General features: G+C 44.3%; 1 protein-coding gene across 8 annotated transcripts in view; it reads left to right on the forward strand.

The window, feature by feature from the left end:
* The first annotated feature begins 1,709 nt into the window (after positions 1-1,709).
* Positions 1,710-23,124, forward strand: part of Htr4 (5-hydroxytryptamine receptor 4) — a 208,682-nt gene continuing 187,267 nt past the window's right edge. For 2 of the 8 annotated variants that reach the window (XM_052742296.1, XM_052742289.1), the window contains exon 1: positions 2,285-2,458. The gene's annotated coding sequence lies outside the window, so the exon portion shown is untranslated. Of the gene's footprint in view, positions 2,182-2,283; positions 2,459-2,535; positions 2,660-19,108; positions 19,412-23,124 lie in introns of those variants that run through there. The other 6 variants (XM_052742293.1, XM_052742292.1, XM_052742294.1 and 3 more) reach the window with 6 other exon arrangements.

Here is a 23,124-nt window from a genome sequence, read left to right on the forward strand (position 1 = left end):
GGGACAACTGGAGGACAAAGAACACAACAGAAGGGCCAGGGCGTCCTTATCTCGCCTGTAGTAACTGCTCGGCTACCCTTTATTGCCCCAGTTCTCTCTATTTGAGGCAGCTGGCTTCTCAGCACTCCAACGCTGCTGGATCAACACAAGTGTTGGCAATAACACTTATTACGAACAGGGTGTCTTGGCTTGGTGAGGTCTCACGCTTGCTTTCTCAAGTCTGCTCCTTTCTTTGGGGATAGACTGGTCCTGGGAAGCTGTTTCCTGGCTGGAGACAGCCCACAGCCTTTGCCTGTCTCTGTCTTCTCATCTGTCCCCACTTGCAGACCCACAGCATCGTGACATGGGAACCACGTGTCATACTTGCAACCCCTCAGCACCTGAGTCTATTCTTCCCAATCTTCATCCTTTCATAGACATTCTAGAGGAAAAGGGGAAAGGGCATGTGACATTGGCATGGAGAAGATGGCTTGAAACCCAACAGGGATGGGGTGTAGCAAAGCAGCTGGGTATCTGGGCTACATGGATTACTGTTAATCACAAGATAAGACATTGGTGTCACTGAGCAAGAGACAAGCATTGTATAAATTATCTATCGCAGCAACAAATTGCTTGATGGCTTAGGACGTGGGTCACCTCAAAATTCTTTGGATTACTAATATGACACAGCTCTCACTGTGTTAATGTCGAGGTTTCTGCAGAGCTGCAATCCTTTTTCTGTATTTGGGGTGAGAATCAGTTCTGTCTTCAACTTCCAGAATCTGTTTTTTGTTGTTGTTGTTGTTTTTGTTTGGTTTTTTTTTTTTTTTTTTGACTCATTGCATTTTCAAAGCCATGTGGTCTTACTCTCCTGAGGGGAAGGGATATAGGCCAGGAGGAAGACCAACAGAACTCAGAGGCCTTTTCGTGAAAAGGGGTGGTCAATTTAAACTTTTCAGCCAAGCCCAGTGGGGTGGTGGTGCCTGTGATCCCAGCACTATGGAGGTTAAAACAGGAAGAGGTCAACTTCCAGCCTGGGTCCTGTCTCAAAACTAAGCAGACAAATAAACAGCAGGACAAAACAGCAGGGGACTAGCCCAGGATGTGTCAGGCCTTGGGTTCAATCCTCAGCACCGAACACAAACCATCCAGTGCAAACTCCTGGTTCCCTCGGGTTGGTTCCGGTACAGTTGATTTTGAAGACTGTCTTGGAAGATTTCTTTGCTCACAGAAGTTAATCACTGCCCACAGCATCTCTGTTTAGCAGGCTTCCAGGCAGCCTCAGTGGTACTTGAGGGTGAATTCTTCACCCCAAGGTCTGTGGTTCTTCCCTCATCGGGGTGACAAAGACCCCGCCTTCTCCTAACTCTCCTAGCAACGTGGTCTCATTTAACCTTTGCATCATTTCTTCCCCGTAATTGGGGGGCTTTGATCAGATGTGTTGAAGGAAGATGGATTTTGCCCTGTCATAGTCCCTCACAGATACTTCACATCCTTGAACCCAGGCCTGGGCTTTTGGAGACCCTTAACACAACTGTCAGTTTGCAGCCTGCTTTCCATGTGAGAGCGCTGAGGCTGGCTCCAGGCTTGTCACATGGTCAAGGTGACAGGTGGTCAGAGCTGGGAGAACCCACTAACTTCAGACAGGGAGGCAAAGAGTGGACTAACAAGGCAAGGCTGATCCCTTGGGGAGCCCGCAGACAAATGAACGCATTAGCTCTGGAGAACTTGACATCCTGTTTCCAAAGTGCCCAGAATTCTCTTGAATGCCGCTCCCAGACAAACCTTGCTCTGGGCCAGGCTGAGTCAGTCATGAGAAGAAGGAAGTAGGCTGCACCTAGGAGGGATTGCCCCTGGCACAGGCACCACAGAGACATTCTCGAGTTTATTGTCTCTGAATAGAGGAAGTGGGCACCCAAAAAGGTGAACGGATTGGCCCAAGGTCACCCAGGAGTCTACAGTGCAGGGCTCCCTGTCCCCAGCGAATGGGTATGATTCTGGTCAGGGAAGCACATGCTGGTCCCCTTAAAGGTGTGAGATCTGTGCAGCTTCTGCGCCCACTCCCCTGTGCGCCCCTCTGCACAGGTGGCGCCCCGTGCCCTGTGGGGGCGGCAGCGAGCAGGACCGCAGGGACACTCAGGCTGGCGACTGTGGAGCCCACGGAGCCGGCTCTGCTAGGAGAAGGATGCTCTGCATGCCCAGGTGAGTCCAGGCTGGGGTCTCCAGCCTGCTGCCGGTGCCAGGCGCCTGCCCGCTCCCCAGCGCGGGGGCTGAAGCCCGCATCCAGGGGGGCGGCGGCGAGGGCGCAGGCAGTAGCGGGGAGCGCAGCACAGCGCAGCGCAGCAGCGGCAGAAGCTGGGCTCTGCGCTAAAGGTAGCCGCAACGGATCTGCCAGGGCGCCTCTCTCCCTAGCTTTCCGCAGCGGCGTGGTGCTGGGAGTGCGCCAGGAGATCAGAACCCCAGGAGTCCACGTGTGCAGGTGGGGATGCCGAGAGGGGGCGGGGCGGGATGTCGGGGTGGGGTGGGGGCTTCAGGGTTCTGTACTTCCGACACCCACCAGTCTTTGTCGAAGGGATGGGCTGTGTGTTGGTGTGGGTGGGTGGACTGTCTGGGTAGGACCTGTCTGTCTGCAGCGTGGGACCACTGAAGGTTGACCAGCTGCCCTCCTGCACTTGTGTAGGTAAGTACTTGTGAAACTGCGTGTGTGATCACTGACTGTATGAGGTTGTATGTGAAGAGAAGGAAAGGGAGGGAGGAAGAGAGAGAGGGAGAGAGATAAGGAGGAAGGAAGGAGGGAGAGAGAGATAGGTAGATAGATAGATAGATAGATAGATAGATAGATAGATAGATAGATAGATAGATAGATAGATGATAGGAATAGAGAGAAGCTTATGTTGTGTATCTTATCTTTATTGGTGTGTAATTTGATGTATCTCGGTAAACTGTAGATGATTGTGAGTGTGTGACTGAGTATGCCTTCTATGTGTAATGAGATACCTGTGTATAAGCAGCAGGAGTGTGTAGTAGCATGAGTGTGTGGATATTCTGTGCTGCATGACGATATCTCAGTCACTGGCAGTACTAGGGGCCATCCAGCCGTTGCCTTTCGGAGAATCCAGTCTCAATGGAACATGCTTCTTGTCCAGGCTTGCACCTTGCCCCGGCACACTGCTGGCTGCATTTGAAAGAAGCGGCTGTTGATTCAGGGCAATGCTAATTGGCAAAGGTGAGGAAGTCATGGCAAGTGCTTGGCTTCTTAGTGTTCGATAGTAGGAGAAAATCTTGGCGACTTTCCATCTGACCCATGAAAACAACGTTTCCTAAGGAACAGATTTGACGTGAATTGAAAGTGCGTTCCAAGGAGGGGACACAGATGCAAGTTTGCCCTCTTGGTGTTCATATTGTCGGGATGGATTCTTTGGGTGACCCTGGCTTGTAGTTGCTGATAGAGGTTTGTCTGGTCCTTGGAGATTTCAGCATCAGTGACCAAAGGAGAAGAGGTTGCTCACCGTTCCTTGTGAGGACAGCTAGGGAAGGAAAACACCATCGGTGATGGATGTGGTTGGTGTCCCAGAAACAAGGAAGTCAGAGAAAAGACAAGACCCACAGAGTTCCGAGAAGCAGTTCCCACCTAGGAAATACCTTTGTGTAGAAAAAAAAAATACAGAAAATAACCAGATGTTCCAACATTCCCAAATAATTTTTAAATGTTTCACTCATGCCTCCTCATTCTAATCTCTGTTGTGTTTGCATCATTTCCTCTTCTGGGGAATATCTTTGTTATAATTATTTTTATGTGATAGAGTCACAGTTGGTTTTTAAACTCTAGGAGAACTAGAGCACAGTCAAGTTGCCCAGAATGTCAAGGAGCCTTTAGTCCTCCTGTTCTGAGCAGGTAGGGGTCTCAGAACAATAGCATGCCTGGTTTCCCCGAAGTTTTCCGGGTTTTACTTCTAGCGTGATTCCTTGGGCCAACAACAAACTCACAGCCATCACCAGATTCTGTTCCTCCTCCTCTCACCCCCTTTCCATTGTCACAGATGGAAGACAGCACCTGGAACTGTCATAAACAACATCCCATCCCAGCATGTATCCTTGATTTGTTCCCCAAGTCATCTAAACAGGGTACTGATGTCACCTTTCATTTCTCCTCTCCCTTCACCAGAAGCTGCCAAAGTTTAATCTGTTGACAGTTTGTTTGTTTTCACGGACCCAATTCCCCCCTTTTTATTCTCACCATGGCCAACTTTATGAGGTGAAACCAATATTTAGGGGATTTCCAAAGATGGGAAGTGATACAGACTCTGATCATGGGGAAAATGCAAAGCAAAAGAATGAATGCCAGGAAGATGCGATCCTTGGGATAATGTGTGTCCAACTAAAAAATTGTCAGTTCTTGATGAGTGTCAGATTATGTGACTTAGCTCAGGTTTCTGCCTCTCTCTGTCTTCATTTCTTTACTTGTAAAAGTGGAAACAAAAAATTTCAACTAGAGTCTTGCCACTAGATCCTTTTGAAGGATTCTCTCAGCACCGAAACACTCTGATTGGCATTGTTTTAGCAAGAATAAGTTTACTTAATGTCTCATGTGAACCTATAAAAATTTGTAACCTTTGTTTGAAAAATAGTGTTTGATTTTTGGGGGTTGACGTGGATAAAGAAGAAAAGTGAGATGTACTGTTGGCTTAAGTTTGAGATTGAGGATTAAATGCAAACACCATTAGAATTGGAGGAGTTTTAAAGGTCACTCAGTTTTCATCTTTGTGAAGTGCCAGAGCCTACCTTATTAAGATAATGCCATGTTACATTATAATTCATGTTTTCTCCAGCCTCAACAGCACTGGCATTTGGGATAGATGATTCTTGTCCTGTGCATTGTAGGGTATTCAACAACACCCCTAGTATCCTTTAATAGCACCACAAAGTTACAACAACCAAAAGCAAACCCAGGCATTGCTAACTGCGCTCATGGAGGGACCCAGTCTTCCCGTACGCTAGTTGAGACTCACCGCTGCGGTTCACCCACAAGCCGGGTAGCCTTCTACAACAACACTTTACAACCAGACACTTGTTATGCTGTTGACTGCCTTCTTGCCCTGTCTCAGGTCTGCTACCCCCCGTACGCTCTCCTTTGTTCCTTATGGATTTTCACTGCCTTGTTTCTCGGCCTGCAAGTACTCAAGATGTGCTGAAGGCCGAGAAGCATTTCAGAGGCATTAACAGTCTTAATAACTCACATTAACCCAACCCTTGATACGTGCCAGGCACAGTTCTAAATGCTTTACGTGGATGGTTGCATTTAATCTTCATTAAGAATCCTAGGAAGGGGGGAGAGAAGGAGAGAGAGAGAGAGAGAGAGAGAGAGAGAGAGAGAGAGAGAGAGAGAGAGAGAGAGAGAGAGAGAGAGTTCTACTGCCCTCGTTTTAGAAATGCAGTGGCTCAAACTCACAAAGGTAAAATAGCATGTCCAGTTCTCTCAGCTGTTGGGTGTTGGAGCTGGTGTTGGCTGGTGTGCTGTCTTGCTGCAGTCCATTGTTTGGACCTTCACACTTGGACTGCCTTGCATGAATGGCATTTGGTGTTACAGGCTGGATAGGAGGAGCTTAAAGGTCACTTAGCCGAGTTGTAGGATCAAGTCTGCCTCTAGGAAGGAGGCTAAAGACTCTAGGTTGTAAATTGTGTTCAGTTGCCCTATGTGATTCTTCATTAAAACAACAACAATAACAAACCCCCAAACAACCTTCTGTTATCCTGAATTAGCTCAAAGGTATGTGTATGGTGAGAGAGAGCAGTAGCTGGGCAGGGTCAGGGAAGAGAGAGTGTGAAGGGAAATGGAAGGGAGTGGAAGGGACCAAATAGTGAAGAGGGCATTTCTGTTCCTATGAACTCTACCTCACTGTCAGTCTCTGCCATCAAAGGTAAAGTTCCTGTGTTTTTATCAACTCTCTCCTTAGTCTTCTTGGTCTGCTCTTTGAGCATTCCATTCTGCATGCCGTTCACTTTTTACTATTGAGGGAGAGGTAAAAGTAAAGTGTAAATGGCTCTTCAACAGGGTAATTGATAGGACCGGCTACAATAGTGTTGGAGTGAGGATGATTCCTGTAGCAATTATTGATAAGCTTGAGAATCCAAGGTTGACTAGGAAGGTTGACTTTCTTCTATGGCTGCCTGTTGAACCCATCGATTCATCAGCTCTGACCCTGCACATCTGTGGTTTGGTTGAAAGTGTGGCCTTCAGTCTTTGATGAGCAACGGACTAATCCACCAGGCTCGTTAGAGCCTACATCAATGGGCAGCCTCCCCAGTTTCTGATGTTTCTGGGTCAGGGTCCAAGGATTTTCACTTCTAATGGGTGTCTACATGCTATTGCTACTTCTCTGGAAACAACAGTTGGGGTTAAGACTTAGATAATTAAAACAAAGCCCAAATACAGCTTTTAATTGGGAAGATGACATTTTAAAAACTAACTAAGCATTGTATTAATGAGAAGGAATTGATGGAGCAAAATCCATAAACAATAAGAAAGATGGACTCACATCTCTCATTATGCATCTGCCTCAGATCTTTTCCTGTCCCTGTCTCTACCCACCTCTGCCTGAATTTGGATGATAAAATACCTATTCACAGAATAATCCAGACCCAAAGTCCTTTAGTACATTGTTTGACCCAAGTATATTGTGGGAAGCCTCTGTAAGAAGATACACTATTCATCTCTCTAGCTTTTGCTATACAGTTGCATTGCATATCTTCTTTCCCTTTCGAAGCTATGTTAGAATGATGGAGAAACTCCATGGAAAGCAACACGTTTGTGTGTAACTGATGAAAAATTTAAATACCAATCAGAAAGTTTCCTTAAAAACTGAAATTTAAACTCAGTCAACTCTTCCATTCTTCCCAAGTGCCAACATGTGTCTTTGTTTTGGCATGCTTGAATCCAAACTATGGACCTTTAAGAACTCCTACAGAAAGATCTTTTTAAAAAATGATTTATTTGCCAGGTGTAGTAACATACACCTTTATTTAAGAGGCAGAGGCAGATGGATTTTTTGGTGAGTTTGAGGCCACCCTGGCCTACATAATGAGTTTTAGGACAGCCAGAGCTACATAGTGAAACTCTGTCTCAACAACAACAACAAAATGAAAATAATTTACTTATTTTTATTTTACTTGTGTGTTTGCCTACATATGCAAGACAGGTATATACTATGCGCATGCCTGATGCCTGACAAGACCAGAAGGGGGCACTGGATCCCCTAACACTGGAGTTACAGAAGGTTGTAGGCAACTATAGGGGTGCTGGAAATCAAACCTGATCCCCTGCAAGAGCAGTAGACACTCTTAACTGCTGATCCATCTCCCCAGACCTCAGAAAGAGCTTGATAGTTTGAAACTTAAATAGAATAATGTTTAATGAGTATCTATCATGTGTTATCAAAGTTCAAGTAGATTCTTATATATCTGATATTTTTGGATTTTTCTATCAACTCTTGAGAGAAGTACTGTTTCCATGATTTGCAGATTTGGAAAGCAGGGCTTAGATATTTTAAGAATTCTTGTGTCCAGAAGTTAGCTGTACTTTTTGGCTCTGCATCACAAAAATTAACAATGGTTTACTTAACTAAAGGTTGGAATTTATTGGAAGGACACTGGGGCTTTTCTTAAGGATTTCAGGAACCAGGCTCCAGGACAGAAAGGTGGCAGGTCATTCCCAGAGAGCTCAGCTCTAGGAGCTCATGACCTGTTCTTTTTTGCCTTCATTAATGTGACACCCTTTAAAGTCTGTGCCAATCAGAATTCTCCAGAAACAGACTCTTATTGGATCACTCATCTGTGAACACACGGTCAAGGGTAAGTGTAGTTGTCAGGGACTCATGCTAGTGGTTTTGGTAAATTTTTTTCCAGTGACAGGTGATTTTTTGAAAAATCAAATAAATGTTGCATATTCTCATACAACTAGTATAACAATTGGAAGCCAGGTTTACTTTTCAGAGCTGTGCATTTTTTCTTCCTTAAGGGGTTTCTGATGGGAAAGAAACATTAATATGGCTTATAATAAACACACCTGTGTTTCCCCACAAGTCCGTCCCCCCCACTCAATATTCCCTGCACACAGTCCTGATCCTCCCATCTGTGTGCGTCTCCTGGTTTTCTGGCACATCTTTGTCCTCTGTTTTCTGTGCCGTTTGGCCTGCCTTCTCATTCTGTTCATGTATGTCACACCTCTGACTCACAGATCCCAGGAGTGGGTGGGAGCGATCAGCTTGTCCCAGCCATTCCCCTATACAGTAAATAATTAAGGCTAAAACACACCCTGCACTTGCTGTGGATTTTGCTGATAACTCATATTTAACTTTTCTAACAACTCCGGGTGCTAACTTTGTGTTTATTTTCCACTATTTTATCTTGAGAACTCGTGAAGTGAATAGTTGAAGGAATTATATAATGAACATCTGTAAGTAAAAATACCAGATAGCTTTTATAATTCATATCTTGTTAGAGTTGCTTTATCATAATTCCATCATCCATCAGTCCATTTTTTAATGATTAAAAAGTTGCTGTTGTTTCCCGCCCCCCCCCCCATGCCCTGCATTTTTATAATGGGGAATTGAAATCAACACAGGTAACATGGTTTACCCAAGGTCACATACGGAAGAGTCTATGGAGCTGAAAATGAACTTGGGTCATCTAACTCTGCAAAGCACTTCCCTGTCTACCAAGTAGCTGTATCTCCTCTGAGAAGGGAGAGGGGAAGATGAGCTCAAGGCCAGCAGGAAGGCCAACTGGTTCACAAGCACCCACAATTTCCACTACTTTCAACCTTAATAAACAGCTCACCTTCCAAACAAGTAGTCGTCCCTTGCTCCTTCCCCATCACACAGTTTACCACACATGCTTTTATAGAAGTAATAGTCTCATTTCTTCTCAATATTTTAAATTCCCTATGAAAAAGGCAGGCTGGGAAATTACTACTTTAGATAATTCCAAGAACCCTTTGCTCATCGGTTTTTTATTTGAAACAGTAGATCTGCAAGACAGATGGGCTGACCATCCTAAGGACACCTAGCATCCAGAGACCAGTGGCTTATATGAACAAAGCAAGGAACACAGCCTAGTGATAGGATACTGAGATCCTTGCTTGGGCCATGATTTAAAATGCATTCTGCTTCAAGCATTAGTAGATGCTGAGGGGACATGGAGGTTTTGAAGATGTCCATACGTACTAAGTAAGTAAAACTATGCTGGCAATGTTGAGGTTGGGGTTTGTTAAGATGGTATCCTTTTGTGGAATACCTTAGTGGTGAAAGATCTGGGCTTTAGAGCCACTTTCCAGTGTAGCTTTGGACAGCGCCTGTTTAATATGTCTCAGTTTACAAATCAGTGAAGTGAGGATAATTGTAGTGCTGCTTCATAATGTGGTATGAAGACAAAAGGAGATAACGCATAGAAGGATTTGGTCCTGGGTCCACTTAAAACAGTTCTTTACTGTGTTAAACAGGCTCTGTAAAAAATCTGTAGGTACAGTTTCATTTTCCCTATTTTTTTCTTTTGTGGGGGAGATGCTTTTGGGAGGAGAGCATAGACAGGAGCATTTTAGAGGTGACATTTTATTGGTGACATTTTATCTGGAAAAGGTTTGGATTCTGCTCAAGCATTTCCAGGTAAGAATTTGTAAATAGCCTCTGTCCATTGAGATCGTGTTGGCAAACTTAATTGGATATGATAATTTACATATTATATCTGGGACATAGAATTCTGCATAAACTATATTCTTATCTGGGAGACTCAGAAGCAATGGAAGGACAGGGGCAGAAGAGGTAAAGACGCTGCAGAGCACATACTCCTGGCATGTTCAGCAAATCCTGGGATCCAAGACTCTTGCTCATTGAGCTGTAAAAACAGATGAAGGAACGTTATTGAGGAGGATTTCAGAAGGGATGCTCACCTGGATGGACGCTCCCTATCCTTGTAGCCTTTCCTGAATCACCACAAGATTTATCTGCAGCAGAACCACCACCAGGGTATTTTGTAGCACGAATCTCTAAAGGGTCTCATTAATAAAAACAAACCCAGGGCCTAGTATTGGGGTGAATGCTGGAAGATCAGAGAAGCAGAACAAGCCACAGCCACCTCACCTTGCCAATTCCTCAGCTGATCCTGTTTCCTCAGACTGGAAGCTTCTGAGTCCTCATCCAAATGAATCTCAGCTGAACTGTTGGCTCAAAGCCTAAAAGCTTAACCAGCCTAGTTCCTGGTCCTCATGCCTTATATACCTTTCTGCTTCCAGCCATCCTTCCTGGGATTAAAGGTGTGAGTCACCATGCCTGGCCGTTTCCAGTGTGACCTTGAACTCACAGAGATCCAGACGGATCTCTGCCTCTGGAATGTTAGGATTAAAGGCATGTGTGCCACCATTTTCTGGCCTCTATATCTAGTGGCTGTTCTGTTCTCTGACCCCAGATAAGTTTATTAGGGTGCATAATATTTTGGGGAACACAATAACACCACAGTATTGGATAGAGATTCCTGGGTTTTCTGAACCTGTAATTTTGAAAAAGATTTTTTAGATTCATTCATACCTGAGAGCCACCAGCTTTAAAGCCTTAATTTAGGTATAATGAAAACATTGGTTTCATTTGCTCCCAGTTTCAGGACTCTGAAATCAATGGTGAAAGACACATTAAGCATTCTCATGTTCAGTTTCCTTTCGGGCAAGAGGGATGGTTTCTGTCATCGCAACCCAGGGTGGGAGGCATAAGTCATCTGGCGCATTGCTTCCATTTGGAGACTCACAGTAGGAAATATTCTCCAACGACTGGTATGCACCTTTCAAGGAAAGCAGGCTGACATCACAGAACTCACTGGGAATCTCATGTAGGTGTGTATTTTTACACTGATCATGTGAGGTTGATATTACCCATGTCCTATTATATGGATGACACCATCCGGGTAGGGAGAGTTAAGTAGCTTGCTAATGTCAACCAGCAATTGAGAGGACTAGAACAGATTCCAGGGTTGTACTTTGAGTTAGGGGTTAGCAAGCTCTCTGGCCCTTTCTTTGTGTGGACTGCAAGCCAAGAACCACTTTACATTTCAAATGGCTAGAAATATTATCAGGTGAAAATTTTATGAAATTCAAATTTTCATGTTGATTTATTGGAACACTGCCACACAATTTCATTTCTAGTTTGTCTGTGGCTGCTTTTGCACAATCTGCAGAGTTTGATAGTTAGGAATGTGTTTTTATGCTCTGAAAAACCAAGAATACCTGCTAAGTGACCCTTCATAGAAGGGTACAATATTCTGGCCCCCTGCTTTAAACAACTGTGCCCATGTGCCCCAGATTCCAGTCATCTGAATTCTGCCTTTGTGAATCCTGCCAACATGCATGCCATCTGGAACATTATCTCCACAGCATTTTCCTTTAGGTTAATTAATTTTCCTTAAATAAATTTATCCTTAAAGAACCAAAACCATAAGTGGAAGTCAATAGCACTTGCAAGAAATAGAAGTCACCATAAAAACAGTGCACCGTGCACACACAATGTGGCAGAGCACAGCTAAACAGCAGGAACAGGTGATGCCTACCTTCCTCCTGCGTTCCTACTGATGCCTTCACTATTTTCCCGTAGGACTGTCCTGACTTCCAGGAACACACCTGCGTTGTTGGTGGAGATCTATCCTCAATCTGCTAGATTCCCTTTGTGCATAGACATCATAGTTGGCGTCTGGGAATCCTTGTGATCCTCTGTGACCAGACTTAACCAACAAATTACAGGTGTGGGAGTACTGATGCCCCAGTTGCTGCCCACCTCTTTTAAGCAACTCTGAGGCATATGATGTCCTCTGTTTCCAAGAGTTTCCCTGTAGGGTTTTGTTTCAGTGTCTGAATAACGTATTTCTCATGGGTCTAGCCTTTCATTTCCTTTTTCTCTTCCTTCCCTTCCCCTCTTCCCTCCCTTCCTTTTGAAACACCACCACTCCTTCACCAACGTACCCTCACTTGCCCGATTAACTATGCGCACTTAATTTTCATATCCAGATCTGCTTCCAAGGTGCCTAACTAAAACAATTGTGTGCTTTTTGCTAAAGATTATAGACCTGAGGCTTGTCCTTTTTGTTTGTTTGTTTGTTTGTTTGTTTGTTTGTCTTTTGAGACAGAGTTTTTCTGTGTAATTTTGGTGCCTGTCCTGGATCTTGCTCTGTAGACCAGGCTGGCCTCCAACTCACAGAGATCTGCCTGGCTCTGCCTCCCAAGTGCTGGGATTAAAGGCATGCGCCACCACACCTGGCTTAAATATTTTTTTCTTCTTTTTTTTAAAAAATTTATTTTATAATTAATTTAATTTTACATATCAGCCATGGATTCCCCTGTCCTCCCTCCCCCCCATCTTCTCCCCCAATCCACCCCCATTCCCACCTCCTCCAAGGCTAGGTCTCCCCTGGGGATTCAGCTCAAACTGGTAGATTCAGTTGAGACAGGTCCAGTCCCATCCTCCCTACACCAAGGCTGAGCAAAATGTCTCAGCATAGGCCCTAGGTTCCAAAAAGCCAGCTCATGCACTTAAGGACGGGTCCAGGTCCCACTGCCTGAGGGCCTCCTAAATAGTTCAAGCTAATCAACTGTCTCACTTATCCAGAGGGCCTGATATACCCAATGGAGTACTACTCAGCAGAAAAAAACAATGACATCATGAGATTTGCAGGCAAAAGGATGGAACTAGAAAAAATCATCCTGAGTGAGGTAACCCAGACTCAGAAAGACAAACATGGTATGTCCTCACTCATAAGTGGATACTAGATGTAAAGCAAAGGATAACCACACTGCACCTTACAACTCTAGGGAGGCTAACTAGTAAAGAGGACCCTAAGAAAGACACAGGGATCACCCAACAACAGAGAAATAGATGAGATCTACAGGAGCAAACTGGACGTGAGGGGGTGTAATTGTTCTTTATCAATAAAGTCGATTGGTGAACAGCAGGAAGATTCTTTTTAAAATTTTTAAGGTTATAATTTAATTACATCATCTATCCACTCCCATTCCTTCATCCAAACCCTCCTATATGTACTTCTTTGAAAATTCATGGCCTCTTTTTTTATTACACACACACACAGAGAGAGAGAGAGAGAGAGAGAGAGAGAGGAGAGAGAGAGAGAGAGAGAGAGAGGAGAGAAAGAGAGAGAGAGAGAGATCCTGAAACAGCAGGGAGATTTCAAAGATAAATTAGCACATATCTGAGTCCTTCTCATCAACATAAACAACAGTGATTAAAACAGAAAACGAGGGACTCCAGAGATGGCTTTATGGTTAAGAGTTTGCTGTTCTTCTAGAGGATCCAAGTTTGATTGTCAGCACCCATCCACATCAGGTGGCTGACAACTCCAGCTCCAGGGCATCTAACACTCTTCTGGACTCTGTGGGCACCTGTATCCCACATTCGTATACCCATGCTCTCTCTCTCTCTCTCTCTCTCTCTCTCTCTCTCCTCTCTCTCTCTCTCTCTCTCTCTGTCTCTCTCTCTCTCTCTGTCTCTCTCTCTCTCTCTCTCTCTCTCTCTCTCTCTCTGTCTCTCTCTCTCTCTCTCTCTCTCTCTCTCACACACACACACACACACATGCACACGTAATTATAAAATAAAAACTTCGTGAAACAGAACACAGAACACATTTCCACCATACAATGTTCTAGTATGTAGTGCGGGAGCCACCTGTTCCCTATCATCACGTTGATTCTCAAGTGGTCAGAGCACTGTTCGGCCCGTGCACCACCTTGGTTCGGAAAGAAGCTCTAGAGCAGCAGCATCACCAGTACCTGTGAACTGGTTATCAACACGGGTTCTCTAATTCTCTACTCTCCCCCTCGTCAATCAGAAGCCCAAGGGGGCATTTTGCTTTAACAAGCCCTGCAGATGATTCCCATGCATGAAAACTGCAGCCCTACCACAAACAGCCTCTTACTCTGCTCTGTTCTCTTTGCACACTTGGATTTCATCAGAAATTCAAAATCATTTCAGACTTGCCTCCTCCCCTCAGGCATGACTGACAGTTTTCTGGCCTCATTTTGAGCCTCCGTTGGGGTCGACTCTTGCCAAGGCACACAGGTCAATAAGTGGAAAGTTCTGATGATTTGAATGATCTACATAATAGCCAGTTTCAAACTGCTCTCGAGTTCTATCCATCCCTCTGGGGCCCCAAATATGGGGTAATTCCTTCTCCAGTGTGGAAATCATGGTGCTCATTTAACAGATGCTTGGTGATCATGTCCCTGTCTCTCTTCATCGACTCTGTGGTCAAAAGGAGTCATTGTCAAGTGATCACAAAATCTGTTTTCAGTCCCTCTTTTTTTTTTTAGGGGGGGGTTTCTCTGTAGCTTTGGAGCCTGTCCTGGACTAGCTCTGTAGATCAGGCTGGCCTCAAACTCACAGAGATCCACCTGCCTCTGCCTCCCGAGTGCTGGGATTACAGGCGTGTGCCACCACCACCCGGCTACAGTCCCTCTTAATCTCCTTTCCATTCTGAAACGCAAAGATCCATCCTTAACTGGACCTGTTTTGTCTCTGGTAAGCCTTCTGTACTTATTATAGCCTTTGATGGTTAGGATCCCCACCTTGTAAAAAGCCCGCTTTCTACAAACATCCTAGTTCTGTTCCATGAAGTTACTCAGGAAGTGCATGCTCCTTCTTGAGTTTTCCTATTTTCCACTGTTTTCCCTGCAAGATAGACTAAGTGTGCCTCTTCTGTGATCTTCATGGTTTAAAATAGCAGTTTTTAGCAACCATGCTGAACTTTTCACTGAGAAATATTTTATTTACCCAGGAAGAACGTTTCCCTTAGTTATTTTTGAAAAAAAATTTAGTGTTTATACACACACACACACACACACACAAACACCAGCATACTGAGACCCCAAGTATGACTGAATTGGTTCCTGTGTGGATTTATACATAAGGAAATGTGATTGTCACTTAGGACTAACTATCCTAGATGACTTAGCCTGAGTAGCATTTTGGCTACCAACCTGAGTAGATCCGGCTTGTGGAGCACAGGTACTTTTTTCCATTTATGTTGTACAGTTGCATCTGTACACTGAAACATAAATGCTTAAATAAACACATAATATGGATTTGGGAAGGGGGGTATTTACAGAAATAATTTTTTTCTAGAATGAATACATCAATTGACGAAGGTTAGACAGATTGTGGAAACAATAGCCTATAAATTCCAAGTGTTCTCTGGGAAAGAAGCCCAAATGAATAGCTAAGGAGAAGAATTTTTCTTTTTAGTGAGAATTTGCACAATTGTACCTTCAGATGAGTCTTTTTTTTTAAACCACATTTTTCACTTTCAGGGAGCTGGGGCTGGTGGACATCACAGCCAACGTGGAATTAGTTTAGGGCTGTTTGGAGGTTGTTGTGGTGCTGGTGGGATTGTGTACTTTGTGGCTTAAAGTTGGTGGCAGGCTAGACCATTGAGGTGAGAAGGAGGTAAGCAACACACATGTGGACAGTGAACTCTTTTTTTTTTTTTTTTTTTTTTTTTGGTTTTTCAAGACAAAGTTTCTGTGTGTACCCCTGACTGTCCTGGAACTCACTCTGTAGACCAATCTGGCCCAGAACTCACATCCAACTGCCTCTGCCTCCTGGGATTAAAGACATGTGCCACCACACCTGACTTAAACAGTTAACTCTTATAAATACCTACTCTTATATTTTTTTCTTCTACCTACAAGCTGAGATGGGTGTTTGATATGGTTTGTGTGTTTCCTTTAACATTTGGAATCTGTAATTCCCTGAAATTTTTCTGTGCTCACCCCACCCAATACTCTGTGACTTTCCATTCCATATTTGGGGAAACTGAGCTTTTGATTGATTTGATTAAGAGGAACAGTGAGTCAGTAGCAGCAGGGTAGGGCTGAGAACACACAGCCTGTAACTCCTTTGTCCAGGCTGCCTGCTAGCATTCCAGGCTTGTAGCCTTGACTTGGCTATTAAGATACATAATGTTTTACTTATTCCTGACACTTGTCCAAAACAAAGATATCGAGAATGACCTTTGATGTAGAAATGTAACCCATGTAGGCATATTCTATAAAGAAATGTGGTCCCTCTAAGCACAGGTATGCATGGATATCCATCCATGCAACCAAACCCAAGGAAAGCAAACAAGGCACAGCCAAGCTGAGGTTATGACTTAGCTCCAGGTGGGCAGGTGTTGGCATCATACCAAACTACATTGATCTTCCATTCCAATAGGCGGAGACCATTACAGGTGAGTCCCGTGTGCATATTTCTTATAATAGAGATGCAACCACACACTTTCTGTTAACCTTTAACGACAGTTTCCTAGCAGCATTTCAGACCATTCTGAGGTGCACTTACCATGTGGGTTTTCACACCTTCAGTCGTTTAAAACTGATAAGCCAGAAAACCGAGGCCTCAGATCCACAGTGTGGAGGGCTGTAAAGATGAATCCTTCTTTCCCCACTCTTACTCTTTAAGGAACAGTATTGTGTGTGGACATGTCCTTCACAGAAAATAAGCCCTGAAGAGTCTGAGTTGTACGTTCCTGTCATTTTCTTTTAGGACATGTATGATGTTTGAGTAATCCCTGAGGCTGACTTGTTGTGGTCCCTGAGTGAATACCGAGATATTGGAGGATTTATTAAAGCAACTCCACATAGTTAAAAAGGAGGTTTATTTTGGGGGGTAACTTACAGCTAGTAAAGGGGTTGGTTACAGGATCTGGGAGAGGTGAGGTGCCGTCCAGCTGGGTTCTCTGGAGAACTCCACTCGGCCTACCATCCAGCATCCAGGATCACAAGGAACAAAAAGAGCCGGCACATCCAGATCTCAGGTCTTAAGGGCTCCCATCTCAGCCCCACCTCAGGGGCAGGTCATAGGTAGGCATGACAATTACCGGAAGCCTCACTGGGGGTAGTACTTCCAGGTCAAAACTGGAACAGCTACCCGCTACACCAAGACACTCATTGTCCCTCACATGATAGAAAGGGCTGTTTGGCTTTCTATTCATCTTTTCCCCTAGAACTTAACAGACTCTTTTTATGGTAGAAACAATCTCAAAGTGTTTCTCAGAAGAAGATTCATAAGGAGAACACAGTTCCTTTTCTCTTAGACTAAGTAATAGTATGTAACATATCTGCTGTTAACGTACCCTGGCTTGGGGGTAGAGGGAGAAGTGAGAATGGATCTTACTGAATCTCAAACTGACACAACTTTGTAGAAGTGATGCAACTTGTATGACCATATCATATACTCTGAGCTGTTTGTGTTGTTAATTAGTTAGGTAGCTAATTAAAGTTATTAAATATATTAAGCCAGAATTCTAAGGCTAGCAAGAAAAAAACTCGTCATACACACATACACACACACACACAGAGTGAAATTCTCTGAATAAGAGATACTAGTGCACTCATATCTCTGATTAAACAGTACAGCATACTATGGAGTGTAATTGATTAGTTAAACCAGAACATGTGCTGATCTTCTGTCCTTCATTTGCCTTGGTGTCCTTCCCAGAATGTACGCTGTCTCACCAGTTAGTATAATGGCCATCCTTTTAAATTTCAATGAGCAAAATGCAAAAATGTCCATTGCTATGAACATATGAGGTTCACCTTGCATTATAGCACTTTTCAAATGTGATTTCCATTTTATCTAGCTGTTAATTGGTTTTCTTGCTACTCCGGTTTCTCTTCTAATCCGAATCTCAGTGCAATATTTATTTTCTTGAATATTATTCAGGATCCTTTGAGTTGTGGCAGAAACCTAATACAAACTGACTTAAGGCAGTAAACTTAGAAACCAGAAAAAGTAAAAAAAGCACCATTGTGGGACCAGGAGTGGGGGTGGGGAGCAATATCTAGGGGAATAGCAGGTTGTAAGGTCTCTGAAGGGGGAAGGCATTTAATTAGAGATGGGGGAGCGAGAAAGATATAGAAGGGGTGAGGAGGGTAAAATAACAGTTAATGGTGTATAGAAAAGCTCATACAGAATCGTACGATTAACTATCTACCAAAAGTACTAGTACTTCTAATACATGTAAGTCTGTATGTGTGTGTGTGTGTGTGTGTGTGTGTGTGTGTGTGTATCTACACATATAGTTTAAATGAAAATTTCCCATCTGAGTTAACAACATTCCCCACAAGAGTCATAGACTAACAAAAACCCCAACACTGTAGCCAGAGTTTTCCTGCCTGGCCCACAGTCAGGACAAATCTCTCTCACCCGCCAGTCCCACAGCTGCTCAGACCCAACCAAGTAAACACAGAGACTTATATTGCTTACAAACTGTATGACTGTGGCAGGCTTCTTGCTAACTGTTCTTATAGCTTAAATTAATCCATTTCTATAAATTTATACCTTGCCACGTGGCTCGTGGCTTACTGGCATCTTCACATGTTACTTGTCATGGTGGCGGCTGGCAGTGTCCTCTCAGCCTTCCATTTCCCAGAATTCTCCTCTCTCCTTGTCCCGCCTATACTTCCTGCTTGGCCACTGGCCAATCAGTGTTTTATTTATTGACCAATCAGAGCAATTTGACATACAGACCATCCCACAGCACAACACCAAGCACATGAAGCCCCCCCCTTTTTTTGACTTGTTAATAAGGGCTGTCCAAGAGACTCAGAAAACATTGTAGGCTATAAATACGCCTTTGGTTGACCCCCGGAGGTAAAAGTTAAGTCCTTATTGCTGAAAATACTATGCTCTTTGGATACAGGAGCCAGGGGATCTGGGCTAGATCCAAACTGAAAACCTCGGACCTGAGGGCTAGTTCTCATGCTATCAGGAGGGGTCATGCAAGATTCTAAAGGGAGGAAGTAACCAATATTCCTACCCAGCTATGATGCCTGTGAATCACAGCAATGACCAACATGGCACAGCGACTCTAAGGGTGCAGTAGTGGCAATCATGCCTTGGGGACAACCAACAACTGTCTAATTGGAGTTGAGACATGCTCAACAAGAAAGAAGTCAAGCCTGGTACTGGAAACCTAACTCCCTGAGGCTCGTGAAAGCATGGCTCTTGGAGAAGAACTTACAAACGCCACTTTACTAAACCAGCGTAATCCCTACCTACATTATAAATATTTATCCTTATACCCACAGGTAAGTGTAGGCCTCATCCTTCGTAAAGGAAACTTCTCTTACCATCTGATGGAGACCACTACAGAAAACCACTACCAACCAAAATGCAGCGTTGTGGTGGCCAGTCCAAATGAATACATCTGCAACAAAACTCCTGCACCCAAGGCTCATTAAGGAAGAGTCTAAGAGCTAGAGGAACAGGAAGCCTGCTGTGAGGTTACATCTAGAAATGTCAGAAAAACTATACCCATGTCGTCTCATCAACATGGCTATGCAAGATAAACCCTGAGCTCCAGAATTCACAGCTTTGCATTCTGTTCCCAGGTTCGTCAAGTGTTAGCGACATAACTTCACAAGTGAATGAAACTCTCTGACCCTCAGTCACCTCATCTATGGTTGGAGATAAAGATCCAGAGATGGGAGGGAAAAAACAGTGTCTGGCATTCATAGCTATTTAGTTAATGGCAGCTAATTAAAATCAAATGGACTCACCTACTGAAAAATTGCCTGTATTTTATGCGTCTAAGTGCTTGCCTACACATATGTTTATATACCGTGTGTGTGACTGTGCCTGTGGAAGCCAGAAAGGGAACTGGATCCCCTAAGACTAGTATTAAAGATCATTGTAAGCTGCCATGTGGGTTCTGGGAACAGAACCCAGGTCCTCTGAAAGAGCAGCCTGTGCCCCTAACTGCAAAGCAATCTCTCCGTCTTGTCTTTGGCTACTTTTTTTTCTCTCTTCCCTCCTCCTGACCCCCAGCCTTCCCCCCCAACTCACCCTCCATTCCCACCTCCTCCAAGGCATGGTCTCCCATGGGGAGTCAGAAGAGCCTGGTACCTTCAGTTGAGGCAGGTCCAGGACCCCCATCCCTGCATCAAGGCTGCACAAAGTGTCCCACCATAGGCACTAGGCTTCAAAAAGCTGGCTCATGCACCAGTACAGGTCCTGATCCCACTGCCTGGGGGCCCCCTAAACAGTTGAAGCTAAACAACTGTCTCACCTATCCAGAGGGCCAAGACTAGTACCATGGTGGCTCCTCAGCTATTGGCTCACAGTTCATGCATTTCCATTAGTTTGGCCTGGCCATCTCTGTACATTTTCCCATCATGATCTCGATGTTCCTTGCTCATAGAATCCCTCCTCTCTCTCATCGAATGGACTCCTGGAGCTCGGCCTGGCACCCGGCCGTGGATCTCTGCATCTGCTTCCATCAGTCACTGGATGAGGGCTCTATGATGACAGTTAGGGTACCCAGCCATCTGATCACCAGAGTAGGGGTTTTGGCTACTTTTTACTTATATTGCTGTACTCTAGGATGTTCCTATAAAATCCCTCCCAGTGAGGAATTTGCAGACTGTCAAAACTCAATTTCCTCATTTGCAAAATGAATTCATTACTTAATTTGACTGACATGTCTACACAGAGACCACAGTGTGCTAGCAAGTTTTCTAGGCTTTGAGGATACTAGAGCAGTTAAGATAATGGCTTGTTGAGGTTTACATTAAATGACAGAAACAGGGCATAAGTCAAAAAGGCAATTGACTAGAAGAAATGCATGTACATAAAGTAAACAATGCAGCATAGAAGACAGAAATTTTCCGGAAACAAGGTCTGAGATTTTAGACATCGAGAGAAGACTTCCTGGGGAAGTGACATTAGAGGTGAGAGAATAATTTTCATTGAATCCAGGAAGAGGAAACTAAAGCAAAGTTCTCAACGAGGTGGGGGGAGGGAGTCTACTTTTGATGTTCAAGAGAACTAGCACAACTGTGAGTGAGTGGTCAATAAGAAGTGCTCATGGGTCAAGCTGAGTTTGGAGGGAAGCTCAAGCCAGATCATATGTATGTATGGGCTGATTAGCCGTGATGAACAGCTGGATTTCGCTGTGAGTAACTGGAAGCAACTTATCTTAGTTTCTGTTCTACTGCTGTGGGGAGACGCCATAACCAAGGCAACTTAGAATTTATCTGGGGCTTTGCTTACAGTTTCAGAGGGTTAGTCCATGAATGTCATGGTGAGGAGCATGGCGGCAGCCAGGCAGGCATGGCACTGGAGCAGTAGTTGAGAGCTCACATCTGATCAATAAGTTGCAGCCAGAGAGGGATAGACTGGGTCTGGTGTTGGCTTCTGAAAGCTCAAAGTTCACCCCCCAGTAACACACTCCCTCTAACAAGGTCACAACTCCTAATCCTTCCCAAACAGTTCCACTAACTGGGAACCAAACACTCAAACATATGAGTCCATAGGGGCCATTTTAACTACCACACTACTATAACACGTGCACAAGAAATGGTGTGACTTATATTTTTAAACTGTTGCCATGCTAGAGGGGAGAGGAAGTGACAGTGGTTGTCAGTCAGGAAGCCAAATCAAGGGTGTGGTGATCTAGGGAGAGAGGTGGAGATTCGGGTCATGTTATACTGGTTCTGAGCAAGGTAGGATGGGAAAAGTGGGATGAAGATGATGTTTTCAGGTAGACAAAATGGATGGTTTGGCTATAGGATGGAGGAAAAGAAATGCCCTTTGAGTAACAGGGTTTGATGGTGGGCTGATGAGTTCAATTGGAAATGCTTGTTAATTGTCCTGCATGAGATGTCAGGTAGGCAATATGGATCTAGGAGAAGCCCTAGTTGGAGATTATCTTCGGGTGTCTATAGTGAACCAACTATATATCTAAGCCATCTGAACAGATATGATCATTTCAGGAATGATTTTATGGAGAGGAGGAACCCTGCTACTCAATAGACAGGGCTTTGAACTTGTATATTTTAAATAAAATATTACTTGACTTCAAAATGGAAAATTGTGGTGGGCAGAGCTGTGTTGCTTCAGGCTGTGTGTGTATTTGTGGGTTTGAGGCCCTAGGATCCTGCGGGTGGAGCCCTCCCTTCACTTGCCACAGCCCTAAAAAGGTCCAGGTTTGTGTTAGACTTAGAAATTCTAATAAAAAAAATACTAAGAGCAGAAGGCCTGTCCTGTGTCCTCTCTTCCCCTTACGGTTGACCGTTTTCTTCCTGATGCTAGCCAAGGCATCGAAAGGCTTAGGTTGAATTTCACGGTTCTCTTCTGTGGATAAACAAACTTAGAGATTTTTCTTGGTAAGATTCAATTAGAAAACCCACAGATGGAATTATAGACTACCAGAGCTGGAAGCTAACCCAGAGACGTTCTCTTGCGATCTCTCCCATCCTCTGAGAAGTGAGTGATGATGCCTGGAAGAAAAGGGAGCTTGCCCAGGGTAACCTGGAGAGGCAACTGGGCTCTGCCCCTGCATTCTCTAGTTCGACATGTGGTGGAACCAATGTGACACAAACCCTGAAGCTTCTTTTGCAGAGGAGCTTAACAGAGCCGACTTGGTTAAGTGAAGTGAGAGGTATTGAAGAGAGTAAGACGTGTTAGGGCTGCTGAGGGTCTTCATTAAAGGATCTTCCAGTAATTAGAAATTTAACTTTCTTTCAGTGGATGCTAGGATTACTTAGCCTAGAATCTCCGAGTGAGCCTTGGAGTCCCGAATATCTAGGCTCAAGATTCCTGGACTGGGGTTAGGGGGATGCTCGGTCACCAAAACACTTGCTGCACAAACAGGAAGACCTGAGTTCAGCTCTCTGGCACCCATGTAAAAGCTAGTCTTGGTCTGTAAGCCCAATGCTGGGGGCAGGGCAGAGAGGGGATCCCAGATGTTTTCTTATTAGCCAGTCTAGTGGAATGGGTGAGCTGCAGGCTCAGTGACAGACCCTCAAAACATAAGGATCAGAATGATAGAGGAGGCTGCATACCATCAAACTCTGGCCTCCACGTGCAAGTGTGTACACATGAGTGTGAGCCTGCACTAACACACACAGATGATAGACAGACAGACAGACAGACAGACATAGAGAGTTTGATTCCTAGACTTCCTAGAAAGTATATTTGTATGTGCATGCACACATTTTCTGTTTCTGGGCAGAGAGTAAGTATTTACTAGATTATCAAATACCCAACTAAATTCTTGTTGTTTATAAAAATTAACAAACCTGAAAAAAGCCTTGTAGGTAAA

The sequence above is a fragment of the Peromyscus californicus genome, unplaced genomic scaffold, assembly GCF_007827085.1.
Source record: "Peromyscus californicus insignis strain IS unplaced genomic scaffold, ASM782708v3 Scaffold_17__1_contigs__length_78620276, whole genome shotgun sequence".
Taxonomy (NCBI): Eukaryota; Metazoa; Chordata; class Mammalia; order Rodentia; family Cricetidae; genus Peromyscus; species Peromyscus californicus.